Source organism: Gopherus evgoodei, chromosome 9 (genome assembly GCF_007399415.2).
Source record: "Gopherus evgoodei ecotype Sinaloan lineage chromosome 9, rGopEvg1_v1.p, whole genome shotgun sequence".
Lineage (NCBI taxonomy): Eukaryota > Metazoa > Chordata > Testudines > Testudinidae > Gopherus > Gopherus evgoodei.
In genome coordinates this window covers 65,911,265-65,924,025 of record NC_044330.1, presented here as the reverse complement: position 1 = coordinate 65,924,025, position 12,761 = coordinate 65,911,265, and positions in this window count along the sequence as shown.

Genomic DNA, 12,761 nt, shown 5'->3' with positions numbered 1-12,761 from the left:
GTCTTCTTCACTGCTCATCCAAAAAACTGTTCTGTAATATTGCAGTACACTGTTAAACAGTTGCCACATCCCTCTCAAGTGGGGTGGAGAAACTCCTATATAGAGTTTATTTATGAGTAATTTAAGTTCTTTGGGCTATCTCAAGATAAAAGCCATTGAATATAAACAAGGCATTACTGATATTGCCATTGTACTTTTAATTTTGTAACAAGAGGCTTATAGACAGGCTGTTTTATCTTTTAAGTAAGTGATAGGAAGTTTCTATCTGGATTCCAACAGACTAACTTCTATTCTTAATTTGAAAATCCAGGTTATGCTACAATTGTACCAAATCATTCTTCTGCACTGAAAAAGGTTATGTACATTTCAGATGCCTTCTCAAATAGCCTGGATCTGCTCTGCACCCACCAACCAACAGCTCCCCCATACCTCTGTATTCCCAGTGTTCAGTACATTCAGGGTGTCCGGTGCTCAATTCTGAGGCAGGTTGTAGACATTCCGGATTGAAGAAGTACCTGGTTTACCACCATGGATAGCTCCTCAGGGCATGATTTAACAGCTTCAGTGGAGGCAGATAAGAAGGTTCTTCCAGCCTGCAATAAACCTCAGTATAGGCTTGGAGAAATTTGTTGTTTCATCTTGTTTGTTTCCACCTTCATTTTTTTCTATCAGTGCTCGAGTTTCTGCACCTCTTTATCCAGCTCCAGGAACCAGAAAAGCCAGGGGATCTGTGTGGGCTTTAGAGAGGAAAGGGTCATTTGGGGGCTGACATGTCAGTGTCCAAGGCCAATGTAGAAAGGTAATGATTCACTATGTCTTTGACTCCTCACCCTGTCACTGGGTGCTGCTCTCCTTTAGCAAGCTTTGAAATTTGATGGAGCCCATGAGCCTTCCTGGTAGAATCAGGAATATTGGTCTTTGTTTCCTTGGGGGCTGGCAAGGCTCTGACCATGGCATTAATGAGGTGATAGTCTGTCCATGACCATGGCTGAGGTGTGATTGATTACAACTGGGCAGGAAATGGTTTTCCCAGCCTGTGAACATTTTAAGACACTGAAAAATCATTGTTTTCCTAATTGGGACAAAAAGTTGAAATCTAAAAAAAAAAAAAGTTAAATAATTTCTTTTAAATGGTTCAGATCTACTGAAATGTTTCATTTTTAAAATTTTGAAACATACCATTTTGATTTCAACCATTTTAAATTTAGTACAGCTATATATTAACTATAATTAGCTAAAAATTCTAAATAAATCATTGTTTCAAACCAGAAAAAAAAGTTTTTTATTTTGAAAATGTCAAATTCAGTGAAATGTTCCAAATATTTCTGAAATGTTCCAAAATATTTTTGAGTAGAAATATTGGCCAGAACCAATCCTTTCCTGTGAAAAGTTTCAGTTTTGACAAATCAGTGTTTTCTGATGGAAAAACATTTCACTGAATTCCCAGCCAGCTCTAACTGCAATCTCAACATCTAGGCTGAAGATCTGGTCCAGTGTGTGATCAGCTGTATGGGTTTGACCAGAGATAAACTGTGAGAGTCTTGACTCCAGTACCTCCCTCTGGGGGTGTTGAAGCCCTCTTTCTCACTGGTGGTAGGCAGCTAGCTAACGGGTGCTGTCCTCACTGAGAAATGTTCCCAGAGAGTGGAGTGCCTCTTTCTGGACTGGGGAGGAGGCGCATTTGTTCCCTCCTCCACCTTATCTCCCATCCTAGTCCTTCTTGGAAGCTTTTATTTATTTAGGTTTATTTATTTTGTTACCATGTGTAAGTTCTCCTCTCTCTCACCAGCCTGATTAACTGATGTACTGAAAACTAAATTAGAAATGGCCACCACCTGGTCAACCAGATTGAAAGGTTTCATTCTGACATTATTAAAAAAAAATGTGCTAATAAGGTCATTCTGATGTTTCAGAATCAAAAAGTTTTGGAATTTCCATTCCAAAAAAAAAATGAAATTTTCTATTTTCTTTCTGATTTGGAAGAAAAACAAGTTTTGAAATGTCAGAATTTCCCCTGGGATGGAAATTTCATTTTCTGAGTAGCTCTAATGATCATCCAGTTTGAAGAACACAAAACAGGCCTTAGATTTCATGCCTTGGAGTCATGCATTGAGCCCAATAATTTGTAGCTGAGCTAGAACAGATCTTTTACAAAAAAAGACACCCAATTTCAAGGCTGCAAGAGAGTCTCTTCCCACGGTGAGACCATTTGGTTGTGAATTCCTGCATGCTGGAAGTGTGTGATTCCCCATGTGCTAAGCTTACCAAGGGGCACATGACTCATGGTGTTGGGGGTCCCCTGGTACCCATGATTGGTTGAATGTTAAGATACTACCAGCCTGGTCAGACAGAAGAGTTAGAAATGAACACAGCGTATCTCTGCAGGAAGAGAGTAACAGAAAAATAAAAAAGAAGCACAAGGGAAAAAACTCTGCAGAATAGCTTCAGGGAGAAGTAATTTGAGTCTCAACCAGGGCAAAGGCGATCATGCAGCAGTGCTGTAAAGAAAGTAACAGAAGAGAAGAAAGACAGGGAAGAGGTGACCCTCTCAGTTTGCACACCTACCAGGGTAACACAAGCCAATGAAATGTAGAACAAATGACCCAAATGTGGAACACCTGGGCTTTGTTGCAAAACAGTTTCCCAATTGTAATGGCTTTTAATTAAAAAACCTGTTTTTAAAGATTTATTTTCTATGTGAATTAAATAAGAGCTTTTACAAAAAAGAAAACAAGAGTTTTCTAGGGCTGTTTACTGCTGGCAACATGATATCTCACTGCTTAACAATGGCTATTAACACAGAGAGCACTAAGCAAACCAAGACTCCTAGATACCAGTAACATCTAATGTCAGGGCACAGAGGCAGCCAAGGGCTATGCCATCAGTCACTGTTTGGCTTTGGCTGGAGAGTGCTTTCCATAAGGTTGATGAGTAACCGAGAGAGAGCTGGAATGAGTGAATGACTTAGGAGGAAAGCCTCCCATTGAGGTGTCTTTGGAGTGCTTCACAGTGCATGGTGGGTCAGTGCAGAATGACTGACCAAGATGAGGAAAGCCAGGATCCATGCTCAATACAAAAGCTGTGTCTGGGATAGCAAGGGTGCTTCAGCGGGGACATGCATTCATGGAGCCTGAGAGCCTCACTTCTATTGACATTCAAACACCATTTTCAGTGATTATTTTTATCCAGGTGTTGATTTTATCATGACACACACATACAAGTTATTAATCAGTCTCAATCTTTTTGAACCTCTGAGTCACAGAGCTTTCTTATTTAGTGTATTTTTATGGCTGGTGAAAGGTCCTGCATACCGAAGTCGTCTTTTTATCAGTTAGTTGTTTGCCATAATTTAATAAAACTTAGCACTGACATAGAGGTTTCCATATTTAGATCATTGTAATATAGGTGTGATGCACAGGACTGCTGATGCACTTGTTTTTTTAAAAAGATAGAAATGTAAACATAGAAGTCATTGGATATTGATACCTCTCATATGACTGGCCTTTTAACTGATTGCAACTGCAACTTGTTTCAAATGAGATTGGGCCAGGATATAAGAATCGGTTTCTTACCAGAGGTGCTGGATCCGTGTGTGCTGCAGTGCCCTCCATTTATCATCAACACATCTAGTATCTCTTGGCAGTTTGTTCTCTCTTTAATTTTCTCCTGGTACATTTTGGATTAGATGCCTTTCATTTCTCTCACTGCTTGCTAAAAGATTCCTTTGGGAAGCACAGTTTTCACTGACTCTACAAATATCCATTGTTCTTTGCAAAGTCCAGTCTATTTTTCACAAGAATTGTCAGAAATAATTTGGGACTAGATTCACAAAGGGGATGTAGGTAAATTATATTTTATGATGTTTCATGGTTATATTATTTCATAACATGTCAGTAGTAGTAATGCATAATCAGATAATGAAATAGTTGAAATATTATTTTTTTATTTTGTTTTATTTTAAATATCATTAAGGGCAGCTGATTCCAGGTCAAAGTGTCTTCACAGGAATGGGACCTAACTAATGAGACCTATTTGCACTTGGCAGTGTACACAGACATAGCATTACCTAGTTTACATGCCACCCGTGTAGCACCCAGAGAGTCTAGGAAGAGAAGAGGATGATGGCTACTGAGGCAGATCTAGAAGTGACCCAAGGAAAAGAGGGGCAACGAAGAGGGTCAGATGCAGAAGCTGTGGGAAATACATCATCCTTGAGTGGGTATATGATAAAAGCTACTTATGCATGAAATATCTGAGCTCATGACAAAGTTAGTTCAGGGCATAGCTCATGACAAAGCTGGTTCAGAAGGTGATGCTGGAATGCAGATGGGAATGAATGTATAATGCAGAAGAGGAGAGAGGAAATGGCACTCACAACTCAAGGTTCGCAGACACCTGCCAAACAAAGGGGTCCAGAGGGAGGACTGCCAGAAGAGGAGGGTGATCTGTGGAAGAATGTGACTGTGAGGATAAGTCAGTGAAATACTAGCTACTGGTGGTGCAATCAAGTTGAGTAACAGGTTTGCTGCACTGGGGAATGAGGAGGAGAAACAGGCAGAAGATGGGGTGGTGAGGAAGAAAAGAAGAAAAGCCAGTCTCTCCAGAAGAGAGAAAGCGATAATAGAGGTAGCTGGGGACCAGACCCTAAGGGAAAATAAAAATTATGTACAGGCAGGGCCAACTTTAGGCCTATTCCACCAATTCCCCCGAATTGGGCCCCACACCTAAGAGTGCCTTGTGCCCAGTGAGAATCCCTTCCCTGGCTAGAGGCGCCTTTTTAATTTTTACTCACCTGGCGGCGCTTTGGGTCTTCAGTGGCACTTCAGCGGCGGGTCCTTCACTCTCTCCGGGTCTTCGACAGTACTTCAGTGGCAGGTCCTTCGCTTACTCTGGGTCTTCGGCGACACTTCAGCAGCGAGTCCTTCAGTGCCGCTGAAGACCTGAAGCAAGTGAAGGACTCATCGCCGAAGTGCCGCCAAAGACTCAGAGCACCGCCCGGTGAATACAAGCCCCACGAGTTTTTTTACATGTGTTTTTTTTTTAAGTCATCGCTGCCGGGGCCCCATTGAAACTGTTTGAATTGGGCCCCGCACTTCCTAAAGCCGGCACTGTGTACAGGGGTCTGAGAGAGAGAACATAAAACAGATTCATACCAGCACCAGGAAGAGACAGGTCTATGTGGTCAAGGACTACACACTCCAAAGAACTGATAGGCCTATCACCAGACCAGACACAGAAAACAGAAGTGTGTGCTGTCTGCCAGGAGCAAGGATAGGAGATGTGGATATGAAGCTGAAAAGGATCCTGACAGGAGTGGGGGGAAACCCCCTGATTGTGCTGCATGTTGGGATAAATGACACTTCTAGATTCTCCCTGGAATGGGTCAAGGATGACTATGCGTGGCTGGGTGAGACCCTTAAAGAAGTGGAAGCTCAAGTGATTTTCAGTGGAATACTTCTGTCCTTAGAGATGAAGGGTGAAGGCATGACAAGATAATCAACAGATGGCTCAAGGATTGGTGCTGTAAGGAAGGTTTTGGCATGATAGACCATTGGGAGGCATTCACAGAAAGACGACTCTTCTCTACTGATGGACTCCACTTGAGTACCTGGGGTAATAACCTTCTGGGATCAAGGCTGTCCTGATTGATAAGAAGGACTTTAAAGTAGGAGTTGAGGGGAGAAGGTTGGGAGATACTCATGAAATCTCTACACCTGGGTTCAATATGCAGGAGGAAGAAAAATCAGCTAAAAGAAGATATAAAAAGGGATAATGGAACACCACAGGGTAAGAATACGGACAGCAAGGAGAAAGAAAATACAAATATTGATTGGAGTAATAGTCAGGAAGGTGTTTCGGTTAGTGAAGGATTATATCTAATCCAGCTAGAAAAACTGGGTGAAGGTCCAAGAGAAACAACTGAAATGACTGTAGATGAATGCAAGTGCCTGGGCAATAAAATGTAGGAACTGGAACTACTGGTGCAGGAGGTCAAACCAGATATTATAGGGATTGCAGAAATATGGTGGAATAGCACTCATGACTGGAACTCAGCTATGGAAGGATAAGTGCTGTTTAGGAGAGATGGGAATAAAAGTGAAGGTGGTGGGGTAGCATTGCACATCAATGAAGCAGTAAACCATAAAGAAATACGATGTAATAATATGAACAAAACTGAATCCATTTGAGTCAAAATCATTTTGGAGAAGGATTATAAAAGGTTCTCCTGGGATAGTGTTAGGGGTCTGCCATAGACTTCTGGAGTCAGACTCGGAAATGGATAGAGATCTCTTTAATATTGTTAGAGATAAATATTTTGGGGCTTTGTATTCCAATGGGAGACTAACTTTCCAGAGATAGGTTGAGAACTAATACCCGTAGGGCCCAGTTATTCCTGGATGTGATAGGTGACAGATTTTTGTTCATTGGTTGATGCAATTTTCAGCTTGGTTTTAGTAAGCATCATAGAAAAGCTGGTCATAGGAAATAATCTTGGACTGAGTGATTACGAATTGATTTGGTTTCAATTAAATGGATGAGGAATCAAAACCAGGTTGTCAAGTATATTTCTTTGTTTTGAAAGGACAGGCTCTGGGACCTTAGTTAAATAACTCAGCTGGACTGAAGAGCTCAAGGACTTAAGAGTGGCAGAGGCTTAGAAGGTCTTCAAATTGAACTACACAAAAAAGATCTGAAATTTGCATCTCAAGCAAAGGGAAAACTCATAGGGAAAGGCTCCAGACCCAGCCTCAGAAAGGCTATAGGAGTAAGTAGAGAGCGTGTAGGAAATGGAAAAAAGGGTTGGTCAGCATAGAAAGTTACATTGTGTGGGTTTGTAAATGACCTCGAGGGGGCGGGGCTTGTGATGCCAGAGGCTGGTGTAGTCAGAGAGCTGACCCACATCAGGCACAGACTCATGCTAAGGGCAGGTAATAGTGAGGTGCCTCACAACCCTTGGTACCCTGGAAAATGTCACCATAAATACAGTGGGGGGTAAATACCAGGGAGGGAAAAGAGCTATTTAAGTTAAAGGACAATGTTGGCACAAGAACAAATGGGTATAAACTAGCATGAAGAAATTCAGCTGGGAATTAGAAGAACGTTTCCAACCATCAGAAAAGTGAGGTTCTGGAACAGTCTCTCACTAGGAATTGTGGGGCCAAACAACTCAATTTGTTTTAAGAGAGAGCGGGACAAATTTCTGAGTTTGGCTGTATGATGGGATTGCTTGTGATGGCAGGGAGCAGGGCACAGCAGCCCCGGGGCTCATTTCCAGTTTATCTCTTATGATCCTAAAAGCTCATGTTTCAGGGTTTCAGCCGCACCTGCAGGGATCAGGACAGGATTCTCCCCCACAATGTATTCTGGTTTTGTTTATCTCCTTCCTTTGAAGCATTGGGGTGACCATAGCTGGAGATGGGACATTGGACAGGGTGAGCCAGGGCTCTGAGGTGGCACTGAGCATTCTCTCTCAGGCCTTGGCTACACTGGCGCTTTACAGCGCTGCAACTTTCTCTCTTGGGGGTGTGAAAAAAACACCCCTCTGAGCGCAGCAAGATACAGTGCTGTAAAGCGCCAGTGTAAACAGTGCCGCAGCACTGGGAGCTGTGCTCTCAGCGCTGTAAGCTAATCCCCACGGGGAGGTGGAGTACGTGCAGCGCTGGGAGAGCTCTCTCCCAGCACTGGCGCTGCGACCACACTCACACTTCAAAGCGCTGCCGCGGGAGCACTTCCACGGCAGCACTGTGCACTTGCAAGTGTAGCCATACTCTCAGGTGCCTGGCTGGCTGGTTCTTGCTCACATGCTCAGCATCACCATAAGCAGGGCAGGGAAGGAATATTCCCTCAAGTCCGATTGGCAGTGACCTGGGTGGGTGTCTCCTTACGCTGCACTGCTTGGGTGCAGGTCACTGACCAGAATTATCTGGGTATCTCTCACTTAGTCAAGTATCAGAGGGGTAGCCATGTTAGTCTGGATCTGAAAAAAGTGACAAAGAGTCCTGTAGCGCCTTATAGGGTAACAGAGGTATTGGAGCATTCACCCCATGAAAGCTTATGCTCCAGTACGTCTGTTAGTCTATAAGGTGCCATAGGACTCTTTGTCGCTTCTCACTTAATCAATTCCCTGCTACTGCACTGGTGCACCTCAGTCTTGCTATTCTCTGCCTGTGGCCCATAATAGTCAAGTCTCCTGTGGGCTGTGATACTTTGGCCTCATTTTGGCTGGTGGGTCAGTGTAGGAATGCTAGATGATGGTGGTGGCCTGTGATGTACAGGTCAGACTACGTGAACTGGTGGTCCCTTCTGGCTTAAACTCTTTGACTCTGACCAGGGCCGCCAGAGGATTCAGGGGGCCTGGAGTCTTCAGCAGCAGGGGGCCCCCGCTTCGGCAGCAATTTGATGACGGGGGATCCTTTCACTCCAGGACCCACCACCAAAGTGCCCCGAAGACCCGCGGCAGAGAGCTCCCGCTGCCAAATTGCCGCCGAAGATCCAGCACTTCGGCGATGGGTCCCGGGGCAGAAGGACCCCCCGCCACAGGTATTCGGCAGTGGTGTAGCCAGGTTCTAAGTGTAGAGGGAGCAAACATAAAAAAGGTGCCCCCTTGGCTCCCCCTCTGGCCACGCCCCCTTGGCTCCTCCCATTTCCCCCCCAGATTAACCCCGGGCCCCAGCTCAGGACTCCTGCAGGCTTCCTGGGGGTGTGGATACCTCTGTCTCCCCACAGTCCCAGGAGAGTCTCTCCTGCCCAGTGCACTCTGCAGGCTGCGCTGCCCAGCCCCACCCTCGGGGTCCCATCCTCCCTGCCTCGGGCTCCAGCTCCTGCACTGCGCCAGGGCCCCCCATCCAGACGATGCGGCCTGCACCCCTGCCCTGTGGGCCCAGCCCCAGGGAGTCCCTCACCCGGACCCCCTAGTGCAAAGCACTGGACCCCTGCCACTCACCTTCCGTCCTGCGCCATCGCCTGTTCCCAGCCTGCTCCCGGTGCTCGGTGCGCTCCACATGGGGCTCACCAGCCAGGAGGCCCATCGCATTAGCAAGGGGAGGGAAGCGCTTGGCTGCTGAGCCCTGAGCTGCCGCAGGAGGGGCTGTGGCGATGTTAGGGCCGCACTGAGCATGGGGCGCGATGGCTGAGGAGCCAGCCCCCTCGCTCCTCCGGCCACACCTGCCACCACCCCCTCCATGGCTCCTCCGGCCATGCTGCCGCAGGTGCCACTTGTTGAAAATGTGCTGAGGGGAAGCGGCTGCTTCCCCTGCACCCCGCTAGCTGTGCTACTGGTCTTCGGGGCACTTTGGCAGCCGGTCCTGGAGTGGAAGGACCCCGTGCTGCCGAATTGTCACCAAAGACCCGGAGCAGAAGAAGCTCTGGGGGCCCAGGCCCCGAGAGTTTTCTAGGTCCCCCAGAGGAAGTGAAGGACCCCCTCCAGGGGCCCCAAAAAACTCTTGTGAGGGCCCCTGTGGGGCCCAGGGCCTGGAGCAAATTGCCCCACTTGCACCCCCCTCTGGGCGGCCCTGACTCTGACTGTGACTGTTTGATAAATGCCACTTCTCATGTCTCTTTACTCTGCATGCTAATACATCACTGCAGGGACTATTGTTATGAACAGCATTACAGGCCTGCCCCCGGGCACCATACAGAGCATAGGAAGATGCAGTCCCTACCTAAAAGACCACAATACAGTCTACAGCTATGGCTACCCTATGAACTAGGCATGTGATTCCCAGCTTGCGTAAACATACTACTGCCAGTTTTCATCAAGCTAGCAATAGCAGTGCAGCTGCAGCAGTACAGGCCACCACACGGGCTTGTATGTACACACAGGGTTCAGGTGGATTTGTACTCAGGGTGGCTAACCCATGCCGCTACTCACCACTGCCTATTCTACCATCACAGCTATATTAGTGTTTTTAGCTCACTAGCTAGTGAGCGCTAGTGGAAGTATATCTGTGCATCAGTGCATGCTGGGAATCACACTCCTCGCTCTAAGTGTAAACATAGCCTAGAAAGAGTAAATGCAGGTGGAGAGTGGGGAAAGCACACAGACCAAGTGATTGGAGAGGTGACTGGTTCCAGGGGTTTTGCATTATCGGGAGCATTTTGTTTGCTTCCTTTATCCCAAGCTGTGAGCAGCTTCAGAGACCCACAACTTTGTTTTTGAACAGCGTACCAGAGAACTCTTCCCCGGTGGCCTCCTTCCAGTACATGGGGTTGGTATGAGTGAACTCCCTCCTGGATCCAGGAACAGAACTCAGGACTCCTGGCCCCCTGCTTTCTACTGCTATCTAGCAGGTAAAGAAGTAAGGCGCTAGAAAAGAGTGTGATCCCAACTGCCTTCTGCTGGTGTTCCTCTAGCTCAGGTGGCCAAGGTCAATTCTGGGGGACTAACAGACCAAGGCTCAAACCCTCTTGTTGAACCAAGCGGGGTTTCTCATGGTCATGCATAAAGGAATTTGTTCTCTTTTAAAATCTTAGTTATTTAATTCACACAGCCAGAAAACTTCCCCTGAAACAAGCATCATAGTTAAACAACATGGTCATGTAAAAATAAGGGGGCGATGCACACAAGAACAGTGGATCCACATTTTGGTCATTTGTCACACTCTGGCAGACACGAAGCTTGAGAGCTATGCCCAGGCTCAAGCACCCTAGCTAACCCGGATATAGTGCTGCGATATGGAGCTTGGAGTCTGGCTTTCCCCATCTGGGGAAGTGTGGCTGAGACTCCCCCATTCAGTGCTGTCCCACCAAACACCGTGGTGCACTCCAAAGACACCTCAACGGGAGCCTTTTCTCCTATGCCAGTCACTCATTCCAGTTCTGTCCCGGTTACTCATTAACCTTATGGAAAGTGTTCTCCAGCCAAAGCCAAACAGTGACAGATTGTATAACCCTTGGCTGCCTCTGTGCCCTGACATTAGATGTTACTGGTCTCTAGGTGCCTTTGTTTGTTCAATGCTCACTGTGTTAATGGCCATTGTTAAGTGGTGAGATATCATGTAGCCTGCCCCTGGGTGCTGGTGCAGAAGCCACCAGCGAGATCTCACTGCCTCCACCTCAGCCTTTCCCTCCCCCCACGCCTTGTCTGGTGTCATGGTGAATAGCAGAGATCATTGCCCCATACTAGGACCATGTCATGGGGTAAGTACACCCTGTCACAGGGTGTTGGGACAGCATCAGATGGCTACTCTCCTGTGCAAGACAGCATGGCCCAGTGGCCCAAGTCAACAGGGTGGCCCTTGTAGGGTTATCACCTTCGAAATGTAAAAAAATGGCACACCCCCCACAAGGCAAGCCTGCTGCAATCCCAACCCCCAACCACAAAGCAATTCCACAAGCCCCCCTTCAACAGCCACTTACAGTATCTAGTGAGATAACATAGAGATAAGATTGATAACATTGCACATCTCCTCACTCTCATATCACTCAAACCCTCTCCCTCACACACATGCACCATACACTTGGGTGATGGTGGCAGACGGCTACTGTATTTTCAAGTTTTGATCTGTTCTCACTTAAACTGAAGAAGTGGGAACACTGCAGCATCTTTAGCTGAACACAAACTTTTAACATTAGATATCCCTGTGTATTGTGACGATAATGAAAATCTTTAGACCCACATGAAAAAAACCCAGCAGATTAAATTATTTTTCTTGCAAGTGGCAAATCTATCTTAAAAAAACAGCCAGGCCAGTCAAATACCAGCCAGGGAGTAACTCTAGGCCCTTCATAGCAGGACAGCATGGCCTAGGGCCCAGAATCAATAGGACAGGGCAAGCAGCCCTCAGGGTCCCACAGCCTCCTGGCTGGGGCATGTCAGCAATAAGCTTGCCCCCCTTGTGGCCCAAAGGGGAGCAGACCACCACCCAGTGGTGCAGTTGGCAGCTGGGGTATGGGGACCCAGGTCCTCCCTACTCCACTGGATCCCACCCTATCAGTGTCAAGTGGTCCCACCACTGGGTCAGCAGATATCCCTTTGAAACACACTGACTCTGTTCCTGGTAACACAACCAGACCAATATCTGGTTCCCATGGGATGCGTCCTATCCTGCCTTCCCAGTCTGAAGTCTGCATGTCCTCCATCTTCTTGGGGTATTCAGCAGGCGAGATTTATGGCAAACCCCCCCCCCACCATGGGCTTCAGCGGACATCCAGGTACTCACTGGGGTCTTAGCAAGGCTGGTCTCTGCAGCCTGGGGCTTCAACAGCTTCTGACTGGCCACTGGTTTACCCTGTCATTGCCCCTGGCAGAACAGGACAGCAGGTGCTGAGCTGAAGCCAGCCCTGCTGAGTTCATCACAGTGAAATGAGGAAGTCGGCAGCCTAAGGTCCCATTCTGGAGGGAGAAGCTGAGAGATCCCACCAGGAGCCTGAGAAAGGCGATGGCCTGAGATGACAGTGGGGGTGTCCTTACGGAGGCCATGAAGTGGTCAGAGGTGCAATTACCTTGGGAACCATGACAACCCCAAAGTCTGGTTGAAGGAGCTGGGCAGCAGAATCCAGTTCTTGTTTCACAAAGATCTTCATGTGCCTAACTTTGTTACCCTGATGATGCAGCCTTTGTCCTTCCACACCTTGTTCCTTTCCCCCAAATGCAGGTGAGCAGTTCTTTGGGGCAGGAGGCTGTGGCTTTCTGAGAGGGCTGGAAAGTGCCCAGCCCATGTCTAGGTGATGTAAAAACAATGAAGTGTAATAACAATTGTTTGGTCATCTCCCAGCACCCGTTGATTCCAGCAGCTTTAGCTGTGGGTGGAGAAAGAAAC